The sequence below is a fragment of the Ambystoma mexicanum genome, chromosome 7q, assembly GCF_040938575.1.
Source record: "Ambystoma mexicanum isolate Mex_15411 chromosome 7q, UKY_AmexF1_1, whole genome shotgun sequence".
Taxonomy (NCBI): domain Eukaryota; kingdom Metazoa; phylum Chordata; class Amphibia; order Caudata; family Ambystomatidae; genus Ambystoma; species Ambystoma mexicanum.
This window is the reverse complement of record NC_090941.1, coordinates 586,685,273-586,706,057: the sequence shown is the minus strand read 5'-3', so window position 1 is coordinate 586,706,057 and position 20,785 is coordinate 586,685,273.

The window sequence follows — 20,785 nt, the reverse complement described above, 5'->3', positions numbered from 1 at the left end:
GCCGCCCAGTTATGGAATGCTCTACCCACAGACATCAGAGCTGAAAATTCTCTCCTTGCCTTCTGAAAAAAACTCAAAACCTCCCTCTTCATTTAACCCACTGTGTGCACTGCTCTCTTTTTCATGCCTGTATTCCAAAATACAATTGTCACCTTACATGTAACTAAGTAAACTATCTGTAACAAATGCCACGATGCCTCGGGGCTGTTGCGTGCTTTACAAATGTGGATAAATAAATAAATAAATACCAGGTTTTGGTATGGTGACTGATAAGGACACACAGTTATGAAAGACACACGCATTTTGATATCACAGAAGTGTCAACTATGTGAGCCCAGGCCTTGCTATGTCAGGGTAATGTGTATTCATGGATAGCATGGCTGCCTCTACTACAGCCATGAGAGACTACAGACAGAATGCTGCCTCTATATATTTCTCAGGAGAAAGGGTAATACATCTCCTCAAGGCAAAGAACTCTCAGCAGGAGATCACCTTGGAGTTGCTGTATTAATGACAGCACTGACAATGCAAAGCCAGTCTCACAGTGCATCACACCAGTTCCTTTAAAGTCAGCAGGCTTGGGAAAGGGGCAGTTTTAGTGAAGCCAGAGAAGGACGGTAAGCCTGAAGAGGGAACCCACAATCACTGTTTTCTTCCAGGGTTCTCTTCCTTCCTGCCCACTCCATTTCTTGCAGGATAAGACACTCTTAAGTATGATGTCAGACAAGGAACACTTCTTACAACAACAGGGATTGGACTCCTTTCAGGTGCCTGCTTTGGACCAAACCCCTGTGACATTTTGCATTCATATGGAAGGGGTCTCTCACTCCTTCCTTGGTCGATCTTTGGACTCCAGAAAGAAGAAGAATATATGTTTAAAACTCTGCTTGGAACCATAGTGACTTTTAAGCCCACACTCTCTGCCTTTCCTTGCAAGACACATTTGTCAACGCTGATATTGTGCCAAGTGAGGGCCTGAACATCTCTGCTCTTCTACCCAGAAGTTTATTCAAGCTTGCATTTTCTGTGAATCTTTACAGGGGCGGGTCTTCACTTGTGTTTTAGTTTGTTATTTGCATTTTGATTACTTAAAAGACTATGGGCCTCATTACACGGATGGCGGTAAGGGTTTACCGGTACCGGTATTTTACCGGTACCGGTAAATCCTTACCGCCTTACTACGAGGTCCCTTTGCGGGTTGGGGAATTTAACCAACCCGCAATTTGCGGTACCGTAATTAGCGCCTTCCCCATTCCCATAGAGCCCATTGGGGCAAAAATAGGAATGGGGAAGGGCAATGGTGGAAGGGGGAATTACCGCCCCGCCAACCTTGGAATAGGGTGGTAATTCCCCTTTCCACCAAGGCGGTGCCGGTATTTTACCGGCATGAACCATGGTGCTAATAGCGCCATGGTTCACCGCCATCCGTGTAATGAGGCCCTATATTTTGGCAAAATCTGGATTGGACATCCTTTTATTTTTGAGTCTTTGTATTATTGCCATTTGGGTTGCTATTGATATCAGCGGATGCTCCTCCTGCAGATATAGCCTACTCCTGGGCTGTGAAACTGCACAATGCAAAGGAGGCATACCTTTGGACCTGTGCCTGTTCATTGTTATAATTCGGATCACTTCTGATTTAGTAGTAGTGTGTGGCTGAATAGGCAAGTAAGCTACTTCTCATCTCTGTATCTACAATGAACGACTAAGAGCATGAATGAGGAGGAGGTTAAAAAGGAGGAAGGAGAGGACATTATAGAAGTGCTAGGCACATAGAAGCTGAACCACATTGCCATTTTCATGCCTGCAGCAGCTGCGCAACAAACGCCTAAGCTTCACAACAAGCGCAGCCCCAATGACAGCAGCAAGTGCACAAATGGAGCCTTACGCCCCGGCTGGACAAGCAAGAAACACTTCCTCGTCCACTACCATTAGACCTTCTCACACCCACGCGGGTGCAATATATAATCAAGCAAATGTGCAATTGCAGGCTCAATTAAGACACCTACTGGGGGTGTGTGCTGATGGTGCTAGCATCTTGGTAACAACGGTACATGCCCCTTGGACACCTGGGGATTTCAGAAATATGGCACAAGATTTTCAAAATGTTTGGGAAGAACCTAGAAATGTTACTGAAAAATTCAAACTGGTAATCCAGTGCTGTATTCCGTACTGGGCTGACATGAACCAGCCCATGAGGGTTATAATGCCTACTGAAATTAGCCAGTGTTTGACTCAAGACAGTGGTTCATCAACTGTAGATGTAGGAATAGGGATAGAGTTGATGCAAGCTAGAGATAGATTTGTAGAGAAAATGTGAGTCTGTGCCTGAGACCGATAGGACAAAACAAATAACTAAAGAAAATACAGATACGTCTGTGGCTGATTATCCAGATCGCATGAAGAGTACGTTTACTCTGAACACTAGAATACAAAAGGTTACAGTGACAGCTCAATAAACCATGGTGGCTGCATTTGTGCAGGGCTAATACCAAAACTTCAGCAACACCTGAAGACTATTTACATGGAGTAGCAAACAAAGCTCCTTTCTGATCCAGTGGCAGCTGTGAATCATTGGTCCTCATTACGGCCTGTGTGGAATGGGTTAACGGGTCCCGCTGATGGGTGCAGACCCGTTAACACCATTCCGCATGATTACAAGGTCCCCTCGCGGGACCCGGTAAGGACCGCCTGGTCAAACCAGGTGGCGTTACTGGGTCCCGCGATGGGAAGAGGGAGCTAACAACGGGCCGGTCATAATCGGCCCGTTGTTAGCTCCCTCTCCCATTCCCATTGAGCCCTATGGGGGCTCAGATGGGAATGGGGAAGGTCCGGGCCTGGGTTCCCAGAGGGAGGAATTACCAGGCCCTCCGAACTCGGAATGGCCCGGTGATTCCTCATTCTGGGAACCCGGTAAAGGAGCCCGGTTTGGGGGCAGCCGTGGAGCTAGTAGTTCCATGGCTGCCGCCAAACTCGTAATGAGGCCCATTGTGTTTCTCGTCAAGGTCAAATAAAGAGATGTCAGAACAGAATGTAAACTAATGATTATTTAATTACAGAATTGTCAGCAGCAGGGGTAGAGAGGCACAGTGTCGTTATGGTTAAGTTGCAAAACCCATAGGAAAACCACTTTTACGGCGGCTTATAACTTGGCTCCCTCTGGAGGAATCGGCACCAAACTCTACATAAAATGTATATGGCCGACTCTCAAGTGTTTCGCCAAGTTGGGTGAGATTTCGTGCAGGGGGGGCAAAGATATAGGGAGGTTCCCAAATTTCTTTTTTTTCCATAGACTGAATGGGGAAAAACTTTGTGCACAGCTGGACAGATTTTCACCAAATTTGCAGCAGGAGCGGGGAGTTGGGTCAGAAAGTGTGTTTTTGTGTGTTTGCTGGAAATCTGACCAGTACTTTTGTTGCAAAGAACTGAAATGTATGTCTCTAAAAAATGTTGATATCTGGGTTGGCTCCACAGACCCATTTCCCAGTTCGCTCTGTGGACAGAATTGTCATTGGCTTGCATTATGGTGTGCTATCGGAGAACTTTGGACGTGGCCGGTGGTTGGCTGGTGGTAAGCGTGCTGTGCATCAACATTTTTCAACAAACGCTGTCATGGTGTATCGGCGGACAGTGCAGCGGCGCAAGGGCCTGGAAAATATACCCTACGCCATGTGTTGGCAGCAAGAAGGGATGGAAAGGGTGGGGGAGTGAAAAGTGGTTCATGTGACATATGCAATTAGGTGGAAGAAGACAGAGATGTGCCTGCAGTATTTCTGCATATTGCGCCAATTCGCAGACAGCTGGGCAGGTGACTACTTTGTGTGGTGAAAGGAGGCAGCTGTCTTAAGGGCCTGCTAGCTTGTGAGGCGACCTGTTTGCGGCGACCTCTTTCTGTGGTGATTGGTGGCAGGTGAATTTCAGAAGGGAAGTGAATTGCACATGACATAGCTTGGGTGGGAGCGCGGGTGGCTGTGCTATGTGGAAGGTTTGCAGTAGTTGGGCACATGGTGGCATGCATGGTTGCATAAAATTGCGGTGGGTTTGTTGAAGTACTAGACCATTGGGTGCATGGCCAAAGGCCGCAGGCCATGCATTCAAGAGCCTAAGCCGTGAGCACACCGACCGCAGCAATGCATGTTTGACTCTGCATCAGGTAGAGGGTGGTGCTTGCATAGTGTGGTGTATGCAGATTGGTTAGAGTAGGGCCAATGTTGTGAACATTATGTGGTTAGGTTGGCAATGACACAATTGTTTGTGAATGAAAGTGGATACAACCATAGTATGTGAATGAAAGTGCATAGGGGTGCCAGAGACAGTGTTTTCTGTGTACATTATGTTAACTGTTGCATTTTTTGCTGCATATCTCCATTGCATGTGCAGGTTGGGTAGGAGTGCTAGTGGCAGTGGTGTGTGTATGTGGATTGTATTAGTTGGTGACATGGTGAATGCATGGTGTCATTACGTTGCAGTGGGTGTGTTAAAGGCCTAGACTATTAGGTGCATGGCCAAAGGCCGTAGGCCATGCACTAAACAGCCTAGGCCTTCAGCACACTCGGCAACAATGCATTTTTGACTCACCATTAGTTAGTGGCTGGGGACCTGTAAAGAATGGTTGTGGAGCAAATTTCAGACACCAAAGAGCAGCAGAAGTGAGTTGCCATGCATGGTTTTTGATGTGTGGTTGAAGATGGTGCATTGAAAAGTCATGCAGTGTGGGCATTGGGTGCAGTGTTTGCATACTGTCAGTATGGAAGAGGGTGTGGTTGAAGTGTAGCTTATATGTGCTTGGATAGTGTGCTGTGTGCAGGTTGGTTGGAGTAGGGGCAGTATTGTGAAGATTGTGTGGTTAGATTGGCAGTGACACCATATCTTTCTGAATGGAAGAGGGTAAGACCATAGTATGTGAATGAAAGTGCATAGGGGTGCCGGAGACAGTGTTACGTTTGTAGATTTTGGTAACTGGTGCATTTCTTTCGCTGTATTGCTCCATTGTGGTGTGGAGGTTTGGTAGGAGTGCTTGTGACAGTGGTGCGTATGTGGATTGTGTTAGTTGGTGAAATGCTGACATGCATGGTTGCATTACTTTGCGGTGAATGTGTGCAAGGAGCACACCCACTGCAGAAATGCATTTCTGACAGTGCATCAGGCACAGGCTAGTGATCTTTGGAGAATGGTTGTGGAGCACATTGTAGATGTGCTACAGCAGCAGATGCGAGTTAAAAAGCATGTCGTGTGTGTTCCATGGTTGTGGTGATAGTTGGAATATGCTACAGTATTTGGTCTATGGCAAGAGATGGTGCAGTGAGAAGTTGTGCAGTGTGGCCACAGGGTGCAGTGTTTCTATACTGTGAGTATGGAAGAGGGTATGGTTGAAGTGCAGCGTATATGAGCTTGGTTACTCTGCTGTGTGCAGATTTGTTGAAGTAGGCCCAATGTTGTGAAGATGTTGGGGGTAGGTTAGCAGTGGGTAGGGGTGGCAGAGGCTGTGCTATGTTTGTGGATTCTGCTAATTGTGACATGTTTTGTGAATGGTTGTGTTATGGTGTGGGGGAGTTGGGTAGAAGTGCTGCTACATATGTTACGCTTATGGAAAATGTTAGCTGCCCATATGATCCAGAGTGTTTTGCTGGGTGTGGGCAAGGGCTGGACTGTTGTGTGCATGGCCAAATGTGTGCTAGGTGTGGCTCAGGATCTTTGTGCAGGCTGAAATTGTGGACTCTTTAGCAGAAGTTTCTGGTGGAGGTGCTTTGGAAGCAAATGCAACGTGCACTTAGAGTGTTTAACAGTAAATATGAAGTGATCTACAGAAATAATAGTGTGCAATGCAGAGGTTTTGCATGTGATTGGTGCATGCATGTTTTAAATTTTCACAGCACCCAATGAGGGAGTGCTGGGAAATGGCCAAGGCAAAGGGAAGAAGTATTGTCTCTCATTTACTGAAGCGTGGCCCTCGCTGTTGCTGGGAAAGAGCACGTGCCACTTCCTGCCATTATGAGCATGGTGGCCATGGAAATGGAATTGTGGGAAATAGGCAATTAGGTGTTTAGGGTGTGGTTGACAGGAAAGGGTGGTACCATTTTGTCCCAATACTGTGTCATGAGGTTGGTAGAGATGGAGAGAGGCACAGTGCTTATTGTCGTTGATGCCTTTGTGCGCCATCTGCACAGGTGTTGTGTGCAAAGAGGCCTTGCTGGTAATTTTGGGTTGGAAGGAGTGGATGCTTTCTGGGGCTGTCATTATGACTGCATTTTCAGTGGGATGGTTTGCCTTTGCAGATATGTTGCTTCTGTCATAAACATTGACTTTGTTGTGGTGCGCTATGGAAGTCTACATTTGGGTTACATGTCGTGTGGACATGTAATCCGTCACCCGAAAAGGTTGCTGAAAGCAATGATTTGGATTTTCCTACTGCCAAAGTCATTTTCTCATGCATAAGACCAAGAGGAGTATGGGCCCATGCCGGTGTAATTTGGCCCCAGCCAGAGGTCGGAAGGTGTGTCATAAACAGAAGCATGTGTGAATTTATGCAGACAGCTGGGAGGTTCTCCACCCACTATGAGATCATGAGGTCGCAAAATATGCAGTGGTTTCATAGAAATGGCTTTTATTTGAGCGCCATTGGCAATGCTGTTTTTCTATTATGCTGTGCAAGAAGCGTTGAGGAGAATTTGGTAAAAATGTGAGGAGAGACAAACAGATACGCATATAAAGAGAAAAAAACAACAAAAGTTGCTTGCAAGCACGTAAAAAAATAATACTTTCTACAGCCACGATGGAAGACTCAATCTCTTACCCAGCTTGAAATTGCTTATCCTGCCTCCCCCACCCACAAACCTCACTATCACGAAAAGATAGCGGATTCCGCAGTACTTTCAGGATTATACGTGCCACATCCTGGGTGGGCATGTGGATGTATATGGATGGAGAAATCGTGCATACTCTTACTGAACTTTGTAGTGGACGTACTTTGGAATGGCATGACACTTGTAGTGTGAATGTGTAACAGTACATTTGAAGTGGTCTACAGGAGTGACTGTGTTAGATGATGGCGGCTTGGATGCGATTCGTGGAGGAGTGTGTCACTATTCAATAGTAGCCAATGAGGTAGTGGTGGAGCAACAGTAGAGGAAAAGGGAAGAAGGACTACTCCTGCTTTGCTGGGCATGGCCCTCCCGGTATTTCAGAAAGCGCATGTGGCACATTCTCACCATGCTGTCCAATGGAAATAGGACTGTGGGAATTGTCCAATCAGGTGCTTGGGGTGTGCATCAAAGGAAAGGGTGGCAACATATTTTTCCATTCCTCTGTGCAGTGAGGGTGGCAGGCAGAGATGGACGGATGCACTGTTCTGGTAGTCGGTGATGAGTTAGTGGAAGATCTGTTCTGGTGTGCCATTGAGAAATAAGACTTTCATTGTGATTTCGATTTGGACGCGGTGGACCCTTTGTGATGCTGTGGCGATGTGCGCAATTTCGGCGGTCTACTTGCTGAATGTCAACGAGTGGCCACTTGCACAACTGTTTATGCTGTGGTTGTGCATTTTGGAGCATTCCATTTGGGTTCCATGGCTTGTTCATGTGTGTACCGTCAACTCAAGAAGTTGATGAAAGCAGTGAAGCGCATTTTTCCCACTGCCAAGGTGTTTTTCTCATGTATACCACCACGAATATTGTGGAACTATTCCAATGATTCTTGTCGCCAGCCAGAGGTCAGAAGGGGTCTAATCAACTGACGCATGTATGACTTCTTGAGTGCTGCTGGGATGTTCTCCTGTGAGAACGACAACATTGGTTCTCGATATATACACCTTTTGAAAGCTAACAGAATTTCTTTGTCGACCAGTGGCAATGATATTTTGGTTTCCAATATACAGGTTGCACTGAAGAACCTACTGTAAGCAAGTAAGCTCAACTACAAAGCACAAAAATACTTATAAAAATCGCAAAATATTGTGTTTCCAATGAAGCAACTTAAAAAAAAATACAAAAAAACTGCTCTTTTCAGAGCCGCCACTACTGACCAGGTCCCCTAACCTGGTTGAAATGTATTTCCCCACTCCCGCGTGCAACACCTGGAAAAGTCTGCAGACATCGCGAGAGTTGCAGGGTTGCACGTGTGACATAGGCCCCTTTTGCAGATGGCAGCCATAGAATTGGGCCTGTGGAGGACACAGGTTTCTGGGTGTGGATTGCACGCACAGACTGTGGTACAGGGTATATATGCTGAGCAAAATGCAGAGGGTGCGCTTATGGGTGTGTGTTGCACGAGCCACAGCGTATACTTTGTGGGGGAGTTCTAAATACATTAATTGACAGTGAATGGAAAACAGAGTCTAGTGGGAGCTCATTGTGGATTGTATCATTTGGATTTGTACTTGTATTGAATACCTACAATGAAGTGATTGATTTTGGTTTGTCTGTGTGAGACTATGGTGATGCGTGATCACAAGGATATTAATGTTGTTCATTGTGGAGGGAAAATTGCACAACATGTAACACGATTTTCAGTGCCATTGGCGCTGAACGAGTCACTTGGCCAGGTCATGCATCTGTTTCTGATCTCCTGCATAATTTTGTATCCCATTACGCAGCCACCCATGTCGCTGCGTTATTTTTCATTTGGTCCGGAAGTGAAGAAAGCGCGGCACAATGTGAAAAAGTATATTTCTGCCTTTTTACGGCTAGTGCCAATGTTGTACTTTACATATGGGAATCTGACGTTTCACAGCACGCAGACTTTTCCCCACAAATAGCGTTCCTCTTCATATTACTGCATTTCCGATTTCTGCATGCCCTACACAAATTGCCTTGCAACCCTTTTTCGAAGTATAGGAATAATGTTTGTGCTAGGTGTTGCGTACTTGCGTTCTTGAAAATGCACTGCATCACGAAAAACAATCTCTTTCAACAGCGACCCATTTCTACCCGATTCAACTGCAGTGTTTTTCACAGTACCACGCTCTTTTTATTTAGCGCACAATCTGTAGAGGGTATACGATGCGCGGTGCCCTGCCTCCCTTCATTGCCACTTACATTGTTGAACTCTGAAAGGAGCTTTCTTTACTTTACTTTTTTCCTTTTCCTAGTAATTTCTATTTCTTTTGGTCTTGTAACACACGCCACCAAAGAAACAAAAGGCAAGGCTGGTACGGAAGGGCCAGCACCTACAGGGATACCATAGGGGACATGCAGAGTGAGGGTAATGTTGGGTGGCCCTCACTTAAATAGCCCCACTCATTGTCATGCTCCCGGATGAACTCTTCCCAAAGTGTTTTAGCTTCCCTCTGTAGAGTACTACGTTACAGTACATGCGCACTACAATGCCCTTTGGCAGGTAAGGGTCTTTAATGCAGGATCTAGTCTACCAGGGTGTTTTGAAGCTCCAGTGCCGTACAGGAGTGCCACTGTTGTAGGCTGCAGCGTATGTGGAGAATGCTGTACATGAAATTACCCTACTGCATTTTTGGCAGGACAGTACCCTGCCCACTGGTCCCTCATGCTTGCATTGCTGTTCTCATCACATGCGGTACGGACAGTTCATGATACTCCATTAGCCGTAGGACTAGCATGCACGGAGAATTATAAAATACAGCAATGCTTACACCAAGGAGAAATGCAGCTTCAATATGTGCAGGAGGAAGATATTTATTAAGCGCGACCCATGCGGCTACAATACTCTTCTGATCATCAGTGATATTCTTTGCTCTCCAAAGAATCTGCTGTTTGCTTACTTATCTTAACATGCACTACTGTGTTGGTGACCAAGCCGCACCAGCATTGCCATTTTGCAGACTCACTACAAACTGTCACACCTGCAGTTAAATGTTATCTCCAAGTTTACCACCCGCAGGCGAAACCTTGACACTTTCCGGCACAGTGCTCAGTGCAGAGATGGTGTGTCTGTTTGATAGGCCATGGAGGAAAGGCCAGCAGCACATCAATCAAACTGTTGTGAAATTTAGCACGCTCACCCTGCACTCGAAGTTGCCTTTCCTTGTTTTCCAGTGGGCTTCATACAGGCAGGCATGGTGCAGCGACAAATAGGTAGGTTTGCAGAGCAACCCATGTAGTCGCGAGTAGTACTTGAAATCCGGTAGCCTACCATATCAATCGTAGGGCTGGCGACAGGGGAGCTCTTACCGGCACTCAAACGATGCCCTAAGCAAGGACATAGTTATTCAACGGATAAACGTGTGCTTCCCACAAGTAATCAAAAGTGCTTCAGAATATGCTACCATGTGGCCAGTTCTGCAGTCCTACGGATACCTGCATTGTGATTGCACATAGGCCGGCCATGTGCAGTCTGCATAGGAAACCTCCACATTGCTTACCTGCAGGTATCTCACCTAGTAATGTGTGGCACAGATTTACCATGCTATGTTAACACAAAAAGAAACACCACTTTCAGTCTCACCACCACTTAACATGCACACCTTTCATTTGTAAGATACACCGACACTATTAGGCAAGAGAAGGGGTAGCACAAATGGATAGATACACAGGAGAATTTGACTTTCCAAAAGTTTGTGAGGAGGGCAGACAAGCTATCAGTGACAAAACGTTCTTAATGGGACGTTATGGTTCAGTTGTGGTACCAAAAACATATCACCTTTACAGAAAACGCTATACTAAAGCAACGTTCTGATTACAGTGCCCTACTAAAAACATTTGAAAATCACTGACAAAAAATATTGCTGAAGGGATGTTATGTGAAGGTGCAGTAGTACAAACATATCACCTTTACTGCAAACACTATGCTAAAGCAACGTTCACGTTACAGTGCCCTACTAAAAACCTATGAAATTCACTAACAAAAAACATTGTTAAAGGGACGTTATGGTGAAGTTGCACTAGCAAAAACCTATCAAATTCAATGGAAAAACATTGTTACAGGGGCGTTATGGTTACCGGTAAAACCGAACCCCCCCGAAATTGGCCAGTTATGGTAAGCTAAGCAACCATAACTCGCACCACCAGTGTGCACTGCAGGGACTAACACCCATGACATCAAAGATGCCATCACAAATCTCATTGATGACATCACTGATGACATCACATGTGTGGCTCCCTCTTTTTTGCTCACTGACATAAGTAGGCCAGGTACTTTTCTTCACTAACAGTCAGGAACTAACAATTCAAAAGGTTCTATCTTTGTCTATGGCACCCTTCTCATATGTTGTCCTTTGGGTTCACTCACATAATATGATACATATAGGGGAAGAAGAAAGCGTAAAACACAGCAATCATATCTGTGCATGAAGATAATCAGTTATGTTATAAGCAGTTTCTGGTAATACTGCTCCTTTTTTGCTTACTTTAATTCCCCAGTATATGCTCATATGTGTATGCATTGTGGTGTCTATGCTTTCTGTGCAGTAGTGCAATTATGTAGTTATTAAGGCAATGGTAGCTACTTCTTACATGTTTCACAGTACCCGAAACTCTAAAACAAATGCATTCATGATTTCACTATGTAACATGGGAAGATTTTGAAGATTACACTTCTAGGGGGCATGGTGCAGACTACGGCTACGTGTCCACATGAGTTGGTTCATGTACTGCAAAGAAGTCTGTAATACAATGATGTGAATACCAATGCATTGCTCAATGACCTATTTATCTCGTGACAGTTCTTTCAATGATCTTTGATAGTTTTCTGCCACCATTTCAATAACAATCCCTTGTGGAAGCTTTCTATGAAAACTAAATGCACATGTGATGTCATCAGTGATGTCATCAATGAGATTTGTGATGGCATCTTTGATGTCATGGGTGTTAGTCCTTGCAGTGCACACTAGTGGCGCGAGTTATGGTTCCTTAGCTTACCATAACTGGGAATTTTTTTTTTTTTTTTTGTTTTACCGGTAACCATAACGTCCCTGTAACCAAGTTTTTCCATTGAATTTCATAGGTTTTTGCTAGTGCAACTTAACCATAACGTCCCTTCAACAACGTTTTTTGTTAGTGAATATATATATATAGATATATATATATTACATGGACACGGTAGTGGCCATGTAGTTATGGTTAAGTTGCTGTTTCCATAGGAAGAGCACTTTTTGAAGGCTTATAACTTCGCTCCCCCTGGACGGATCCTCACCAAACTTTGCAAAAAAAGTAGTTGGGTCACTCTGAATCTTTTTTGCAAAGTTTGGTGAGGATTCGTCCAGGGGGGGAAAAGTTATAGGGGGAGTCCCAAAACTTTTTTTTTTCCCATAGACTAAATGGGAAAAAACTTTGCGCACGGCTACAGCCCGAACCGCTGGACGGATTTACACCAAATTTGCGGCAGGAGCGGCGGCCTGGTCCCAAAAGCGTGCTTTTGTAAATTTGGTGTAAATCTATCCAGTAGTTTTTTTAAAAATGACCAAAATGTAAGGCAAAAAAATGAGTGATATCTGTGTTCGCTTCGCGGACGGACTTCCCTGTTCGCTCCGCGGACAGCACCCCGATTGGCCCATGGCCTTGCGTCATGTCCGCGGACATGCGACGTGTTCGCTGATTGGACGGCGAGGGGCGTGGAGCGCGTCAGATTTTCTGTGGCGCCCGCCATCTTGTATTCGCAGTCGACCGCGTACAGCGCAGTGAAACGTGGATAAAAAATTGTATTTAGTGCCGTGTGTTGGTGTGTAAGAGTGTTTGGGGAGGGTGGGGGAGTATGAGATAGGTTCAATGTTTTGTTTTTTTATGTGCTAGACGTTTTTGTTGCGTTCCATTTGTCCACGGAGAACACGGCTGTTCTGACATTTTGTAAATAAACTAAATGGTGGGGTGTTTAGAGGACGGTGTATGTGTCATTTTTGTTCGCAAGGAAGGTAAAAATGAGCTATGAACACTTGCGGTGTACTTAATTGTTCGTAAATACACAAACTGGGGGTGTCCTCAGGACGCTGTCCGTATTGTAATCTGTCTAGTTGAATGTGTTCTAAGAACACTCGCAGTGTCCCGAAATGGTTGCAATTACACAAAATGGGGGTGTTCTGAGAACGTTGTTTGTATTGTTCATTGACAGGGTGAAAGTGTTTTAAGAGCACTCCTTTTGTCCGCTAATAGTACAATTTCTTAGGGGCGTCAACCGACTTTTTGTCCACTAAAGAAACGATAAATCCGGCTGGTGTGCGCCGACATTATGTGATAATCCTATGACTGGCGCTATTGAGCTGGCTGACTTGCTTTTGCGACACTAAATCATATCTCCCGCCCTTAAGCATGATATTATCAAAGCATTCATATTCCCCGCCTCTCTCCGTGATGTTACAGGGTGCGTAATCAAACGCGCCCAGTCGTCTCCAGTACTACGCGACTTTACACAGAACCCGGAAGACAACACACATTATGTCACAACATAGCGCGCCACAATTCGGAATATGAAACTGTGATTTAAAAGCAAACAGCAAGATTGTAAATGTTGTAAAGTACATTTATTTGGCATCAAATGTTTAGAGAATATTCAGCAATTTGCATTTGTCTTTGTTGTCGATCTGCAAAAGTTCATGTTGAGACACGCGATGTTCCTTTGCGGTACAGAGAGTGTTAGATCAGCTTACAACTCAGTGCGCCACAATTCGGAATATGAAACTGTGGTTTAAAAGTAAACAGCAGGATTGTACATTTGGTAAAGTACATTTATTTCACATGAAATGTTTAGTGAATATTCAGCGATTTGCTATTGTCTCTGCTGTCGATCAGCAAAAGTTTATTTGGAGCCACGCGTTGTTCCTTTGCGGTAGATAGGCTGTTGGTTTATGATAAAAGTAGTAAATGGTCGCTCTGATAATCGGAAGGTTGCTCCAACAACGAGCCATTAGACCACCCTATTGGTTGGTATGTTGTTTGTAGCCGCTAGTACTGCGTAAGGGCATATTGGTCCTTGGCGATTGTCCCATAAAATGGTGAGGGTCATGAAGTTGCATATTTGGACCTGCACCTGGCAGTTGAAGACCCCATCCGCTGGAGACTATAAATCGTGACATAGGCAAAATTGAGCCACATACCTGTTTTAAAAAACATAAATTAGTATCACCAGCCGATCTTCATTAAAAATCATCATTTTATTTATTAGGGCGTGAAAATATTTGCTATCGAAGATAGTGCAACAGAGTATGTTAATAATAAAATAATAATATTTTCCCATTCATATAGCGCTAAGAACCGTGAGGTATCTAAGCGGTGCTTATTATTAACCACGGTGTGTGGTGCTCATTTATCGACCACGGAAGGATGAAAGGCTGAGTTTGGCCTTGCCGGGATTCAAACTTGCGTTAGCAAGCTGTGCACGGATGTCAAAGCGAGTGCTGTACTCGCTGTGCCACTTGACAGGCTACAGTGAAGTGGCACAGCGTGTAGAGCGCTTGACCGCCTATAGACCGGTTAAATTATTTCTATTAACCCACCCTGTGTCGTCTGCCTTTTTCAGAGCCCTCTAAACGACAGGGGATCAATTCGGCGGTGATAGTGCGCGGTAGAAAACATTATCCCACTTTCAACGAACAAGTTCAACTTGAGCGGTCTTTAATGCTGCGCTATTGTAATTATATTTGGTATAAAGTAATCTAAAGGGTAACTTACAGTACAATTGCAATTTCCATTGTCTACGAGTGGTGCAGTCCCAAAATACGACTCCGCGTGTGCCAACGATCTTTCGCATAGTGATATGATATATAAAAGTGGTTTCGTTTCAGAAATTTCATCTTTATCTTCTCTTACGTTTTAGCAACACTCCTTCAAGAGAAGTCTTTCATCACAATCTCTGTCTGTCAAGGTCAAAACACAATACAACCTTATAGTCCGCTTCGTGAGCCTCTCCCGGGCCCGAGAAAAAAATGGAAGCAGCTGACCTTCACTGTGAACGAGCATAAATTCTTACTTTGCAACATTCTGTGTAAAGCCATCTGTAGAAGTTGTGGAAGCAGCTGACCTTCACTGTGAACGAGCATAAATTCTTACTTTGCAACATTCAGTGTAAAGCCATCTGTAGAAGTTGGTTTTTGCACGCCATGTTTGTATATTGTTTGCGTGATATTAAAAAAAGTTTGTTTAAAGGACGTTATGGTTCTAAGTACAGCCGAAAGACCCCTGAAAATCGCAAGTTATGGTAAGCTTTGAAAAATAACTGGCGCCACCGCCGTGCACTGCTAAGACTAACACCCAGGACATTAAAGATGACATCGCAAATGTCATTGATGAAATCACTGATGACATCACGTGTGTATGTACTTTTCATGGAATTTGTGTACTAGGGATTTTTATTATAATGTTGCGAAAAAAGTGTCAAGGATATTGCAATAAATATCATACCGTTATTAGTGCTTTGAACGATGCATTGATATAAATAGCATTGTATTATGGGATTCTATCTAGTATACTGAGCTACTAATGGAGAAACATAGCATTGTGTGCAGAGTACAAGATGAAAGTATAATATGTGTAATGTTAATATGTTGAATAATGAAATATAATAATTGTCCTGAAATGTTCGAAAATTCACAAAATGGGGTTGTTCTGAGGACGTTATTCGTATTGTGTGATTGCTTAGCTGTATGCAATGAGGGAATGGCACAGAGAGTAAAGTGGACGCCGTCCACGGACACCGCGGCTGTTCGTGGACAGGGCGTGCTACATCTGGGTTTTTCCAAGAAATCCAACATGGAAAGAAGACTGTACGGATCAGCCAATCAGATGTCGAGGTTGTGGATTTGTGTTGAAAGAGACTGTGTGTGGTGAAGATGGCAGAAGTGGAGAAAGTCAGGGTGTTGGTGCTCGGAGATATGTTTGTGCATGGTTTACAGCAGTACGCTGAATGCAGGCATGTTGCAAAGAACGTTGATGTGAAAGGAGTGGAGGTGGTGTGGAGCAGTGTGCCTGATTGCAATGTACAGGGAATTGTACATGTTTGTGAGGATATGGCCACGATGAACAGTCCGCATGTGGTAGTTTTGCACTATGGTGCTTTCCATTTGGGCAACGTCAGTGCCCCTACTTTGTTGGCTGATTTGGAACGCTTGGTTCAAGCAGTAATGAATATCCTTCCAAATGCAAAAGTAATTTTTTCTGGATTACTACCTAGGGCAATATGGGACAATAGTTCAGTTTTTTGTCCTCAGCAAAATATTGCTAGGTGTGTCATCAACCAAGGCATGTGTGCCTTCATGCTTAGAGCTGGTATGTTTTTCTGTAACAATGAGAATATTGATGCCAGTAATGCTGTTAATTTTAAAGAAGATGGCATTTCTTTATCTTTTACGGGAAATGTCTTTCTATTTTGGAATGTAAGGGTTGCTTTGGAGAAGGTTATGTGAAGATTTTAGGAGTAAAGTAAGAAATAAAACAAGAAAAAAAATACAAAATAACAGGTGTCTGACAAGCATCTGTTTAAAAAAAAAACGGCTCTTTTCAGAGCCAACTTCAAAGGGGAAATGGGGCACACTATTTAAATTTACATTCACCACGCTCAGATTTTCGATGTGTCCGCGGACATGGTGGTAGTCCGCGGACATGAAAATCACTACGAGGGGGTTAGTATGTTCTATGTTACATGTATATGAAGTCAGGGATATTATGGTTAAGTTGTGCACTAAAAACCTATGAAATTCAGTGAAAAAACTTTGTTAAAGGGACGTTATGGTTAAGTTGCGCTACTAAAAACCTATGAAATTCAGTGAAAAAACTTTGTTAAAGGGACGTTATGGCTCAAAGTAAAACCGAAAAACCCCTGAAATTCGGCAGTTATGGTAACATAAGCAACCATAACTCGCGCCACCGTGCACTGCTAACACTAACACCCAGGACATCAAAGATGACATCACAAATGTCATTGATGACATCACTGGTGACATCACATGGCTGGCTCTCCCTTTTTATCCTTTACTGACATATCGAAGCCACATAGTTTTCTTCAGTAACAGTCATGAAGTAAAAATTGAAAAGGTACTATATTTGTAGACTTAGGGTCCAGTCACATCATATGAAACATATACATAGCGGAAGATACAGGCTTGTAAGAGAGCAATCCTTTCTGTGCATGAAGATAATCATTATGGTTATCAGCACTTTCTCATAGTTTTATTTTTATTACTCTACCTTCCCTCTATATGCTCATATTTGTATACATTATACTCACTCTCCATAGAGTGAATGGGAACAACAGCTGGGCGGATTTCCACCAAATTTGGACCAGGAGCAGCGGCTTGGTCCCGAAAGCGTGCTTTTGCAAATTTGGTGAAAATCCGTCCAGTAGTTTTTTTTAAAATGACCAAAAAGTAGGTAAAAAAAAATTAGTGATATCTGTGTTGGGTTTGCGGACACACTTGCCTGTTCGCTCTGCGGAAAGTGTCCTGATTGGCCAATCGTCTTGCGTGATGTTCGCGGACATGCAAAGTGTTCGCTGATTGGACGGCGTGGAGCGCGTCAGATTTTTCGGTAGCGCCCGCCATCTTGGATTCGCGGATGTCCCCGGACAGCGCAGTGAAACTTTGTTCAAAATGTGTATTTTGTAGAGTGTGTTGGTGTGTAGGAGTGTTTGGGGAGGGTGGGAGTGTATGAGATAGGATGAAAGTTGTGTTTTTTATGTGTTAGACGTTCTTTTTGTGTTCGATTTGTTTGCTGCCATCACGGGTGTTCTGAAATGTTCTAAATAAACTGACTAGGGGGTGTTCTAAGGAGTCAATATGTGTCCGTTTTGTTCGCTAGCAAAGTGAAACTGTTCTAAGAACACTTGCGGTGTCCGGGGAGTGTTCGTAGGGGGTGTCCTGAGGACGCTGTCCGAATTGTTCTCTGTCAAGTTGAATGTGTTCTAAGAACACGGGCGGTGTCCTGAAATGTTGGCAAATAATCAAAATGGGGTTGTTGTGAAGACGCTTATAAGATCACTTGCGGTGTCCGGGGAGTGTTCGTAGGGGGTGTCCTGAGGACGCTGTCCGTATTGTTCTCTGTCAAGTTGAATATGTCCTAAGAACACTTGCGGTGTCCTGAAATGTTCGCAAATAAACAAAATGGGGGTGTTCTGAAGATGCTTCTAAGAACACTCGCGGTGTCCGGGGAGTGTTCGTAGGGGGTGTCCTGAGGACGCTGTCCGTATTGTTCTTTGTCAAGTTGAATGTGTCCTAAGAACACTCGCGGTGTCCTGAAATGTTCGCAAATAAACAAGATGGTGGTGTTCTGAAGACGCTTCTAAGAACACTCCCGGTGTCCGGGGAGTGTTCGTAGGGGGTGTCCTGAGGACGCTGTCCGTATTGTTCTTTGTCAAGTTGAATGTGTCCTAAGAACACTCGCGGTGTCCTGAAATGTTCGCAAATAAACAAGATGGTGGTGTTCTGAAGACGCTTCTAAGAACACTCCCGGTGTCCGGGGAGTGTTCGTAGGGGGTGTCCTGAGGACGCTGTCCGTATTGTTCTTTGTCAAGTTGAATGTGTCCTAAGAACCCTCGCGGTGTCCTGAAATGTTCGCAAATAAACAAGATGGTGGTGTTCTGAAGACGCTTCTAAGAACACTCCCGATGTCCTGGAATGTTCGTAGGGGGTGTCCTTAGGACGCTGTCCGTATTGTTCGTTGTTAAGTTCAAAGTGTTCTAAGAACACTCACATTGTTCGCGGACATTAAAAGGTTCCCATAGATCATAGTTGAAATGTTTGACTCTATGGATGTGATATGCTGCGGTGGTTGTTGCCAGGGCATAGAGTCTTGAGTGCATGGCCATTTGGCCATGCACCCAAGATTGTATGCCCTAGCAACAACCACCGCAGCATATCACATTCATATTTGCTTATAACTTTGGGTGAAAAACAAATGTATAAGGAACAAAGGTATTAGATACTATGGATGTGATATGGTGCTATGGTTGTCCTTATTATTGTATACTTACTGTTTGGTCTAGTAATGGGAGTCCATGTTTTTCTTCTTCATTTTCTGTGATAAAAGAAAATAGCATGTTAGTATTAGTATTTTGTAATGACTTATTACATTGTATAAGCAATATACTTTTATTTGTTTTCGACCTTCATATTTAGTAGAGTACAAATCAGAGTACTGTGCAATTTGCTCATTTTCTGTATTTGTTGCTAAAATCATTGGGTCTGTGGGAGAAAAAAAAATCCAAGTTGGATTAAAAAAAAAACTTTTTCTGTTATGCTACAGTTTATTTGTTTGTTTGTTTTCAGTGTTCAATTGTTGTTTCTGGCTAATGCTTTATACTTTGCTTTGTTGTATTTTTTTTGGAGCAGTAACAGATTCTTCATTTGTTTTGATATTATAAAATTTTTGAGCAGTTAGATACCAATTGGCGTATTCTAACTGTCTATTTTTTTAATATATTTTAGTGGTTTTGATTTATCTATTTGGATATTGTTAAATTTTGAGACAGTTAGATACCAATTGGCGTATTCTAACTGTGTATTTTTTGGCCTAATTTAGTGGTATTCATTTATCTGATTAGTTGTTGTAGAATCTTTGAGCAGTTAGATAGCTTTTGGAGTATTCTAACAGTTTATATTTTTTTAACACAAATTTATTTAAAGGTTTAAATACAGTTTATTTATCACATTTTGGTTTTAAGAACATCAAATAAGCGTTTGTAAGATTTGCTGGTAATCTCTGCTTTAGAGTAATGGTACTATCATTACATTCAAACCATCCACATTTCTTTTTTATATATGCAGTGTAGTGCCCTGAATTGGTTGTGGCTCCTGCGTGGTAGATTATACCTATTGTTGTGAAGGTTTTCTTACCAAGTGATATTTGACCATGTGTGAATCCAGTCAGCTTGCAGTTGTTTTTGGTACCATCTGCATTGTAACGTAGAAGCATTAGTATTACGTATTTACTATGTGTTTGTATTACTAACGTGGAGCGATTATCTGAATTGCAGGTAGAGCATAATGTACCATGGTTTGCATTTTGTACAAGTTGCTGAAATGGAATGGATTCACAATTTGGTATTGATATATATATGAAGTGTTCATTGGGGATTTCTTCTTGTGTCACATTGTTGCAGAGAGTGCATGTATGTTTCCACATGTATGAATTCTGAAAGATTTCATTTATAGGTATGTTTTTGTTTTCCAGTTCTTGTAGTAAGTACATTAGAAATTCTTGTGGATCTTCCTGTGAGTTTATAGTGAATTTCACCATTCCAGCACAGTAGTCCAATTGTCGTCTTATTCCAAAAACACTTTATGTGTTGTCAGGATTGTTTGCTGCATTTCTGTGAAGTACTAACATTTGCAAACACAATGGGTCTGTACTGTGTAAGTAACTGTTGTCAACAATTGGTGGTAATTGGTGGTAATTGAAATAGAATTTAAATGGTCCAGGTAGTTCTGTATCTAACTGCTTTTTTTGGAGTTTGTCTTCCTTTTTTAAAGAAGTACCTGGTTTACTTTCTCTAATTGATTCTTTTTTGTTTGTGGTACTTGATGAAGTATTAGTTTCTTTTACTCTCTTTGGAGGATTTGCAGTGACGTCCTGTTGCATTTCTGTTTGATTTAGTTTTCTTTTACAACGTTTTAGTTTTTGTGGAACAGAATATGTGTTTAGATGGGGATTGTATAGTGAGCGAAGTCTATTATATCTAAAATGCAAGGAATATCAGCGTTTACTTTACTTGCATCAAAGTTGATTAGAAATAGACCGTCAAGTGTACGTAAGCGTGATAGTGCTACGTAGCTCATGCCTTCTTTAAAGACTGTGTTACCAATATCTATCATTGCTTTGTCTAGGGTAAGACCTTGTGATTTATGAATCGTGACTGCGTATGCAAGAGTTAGAGAAAATTGTTCTCTGAGTACATACAT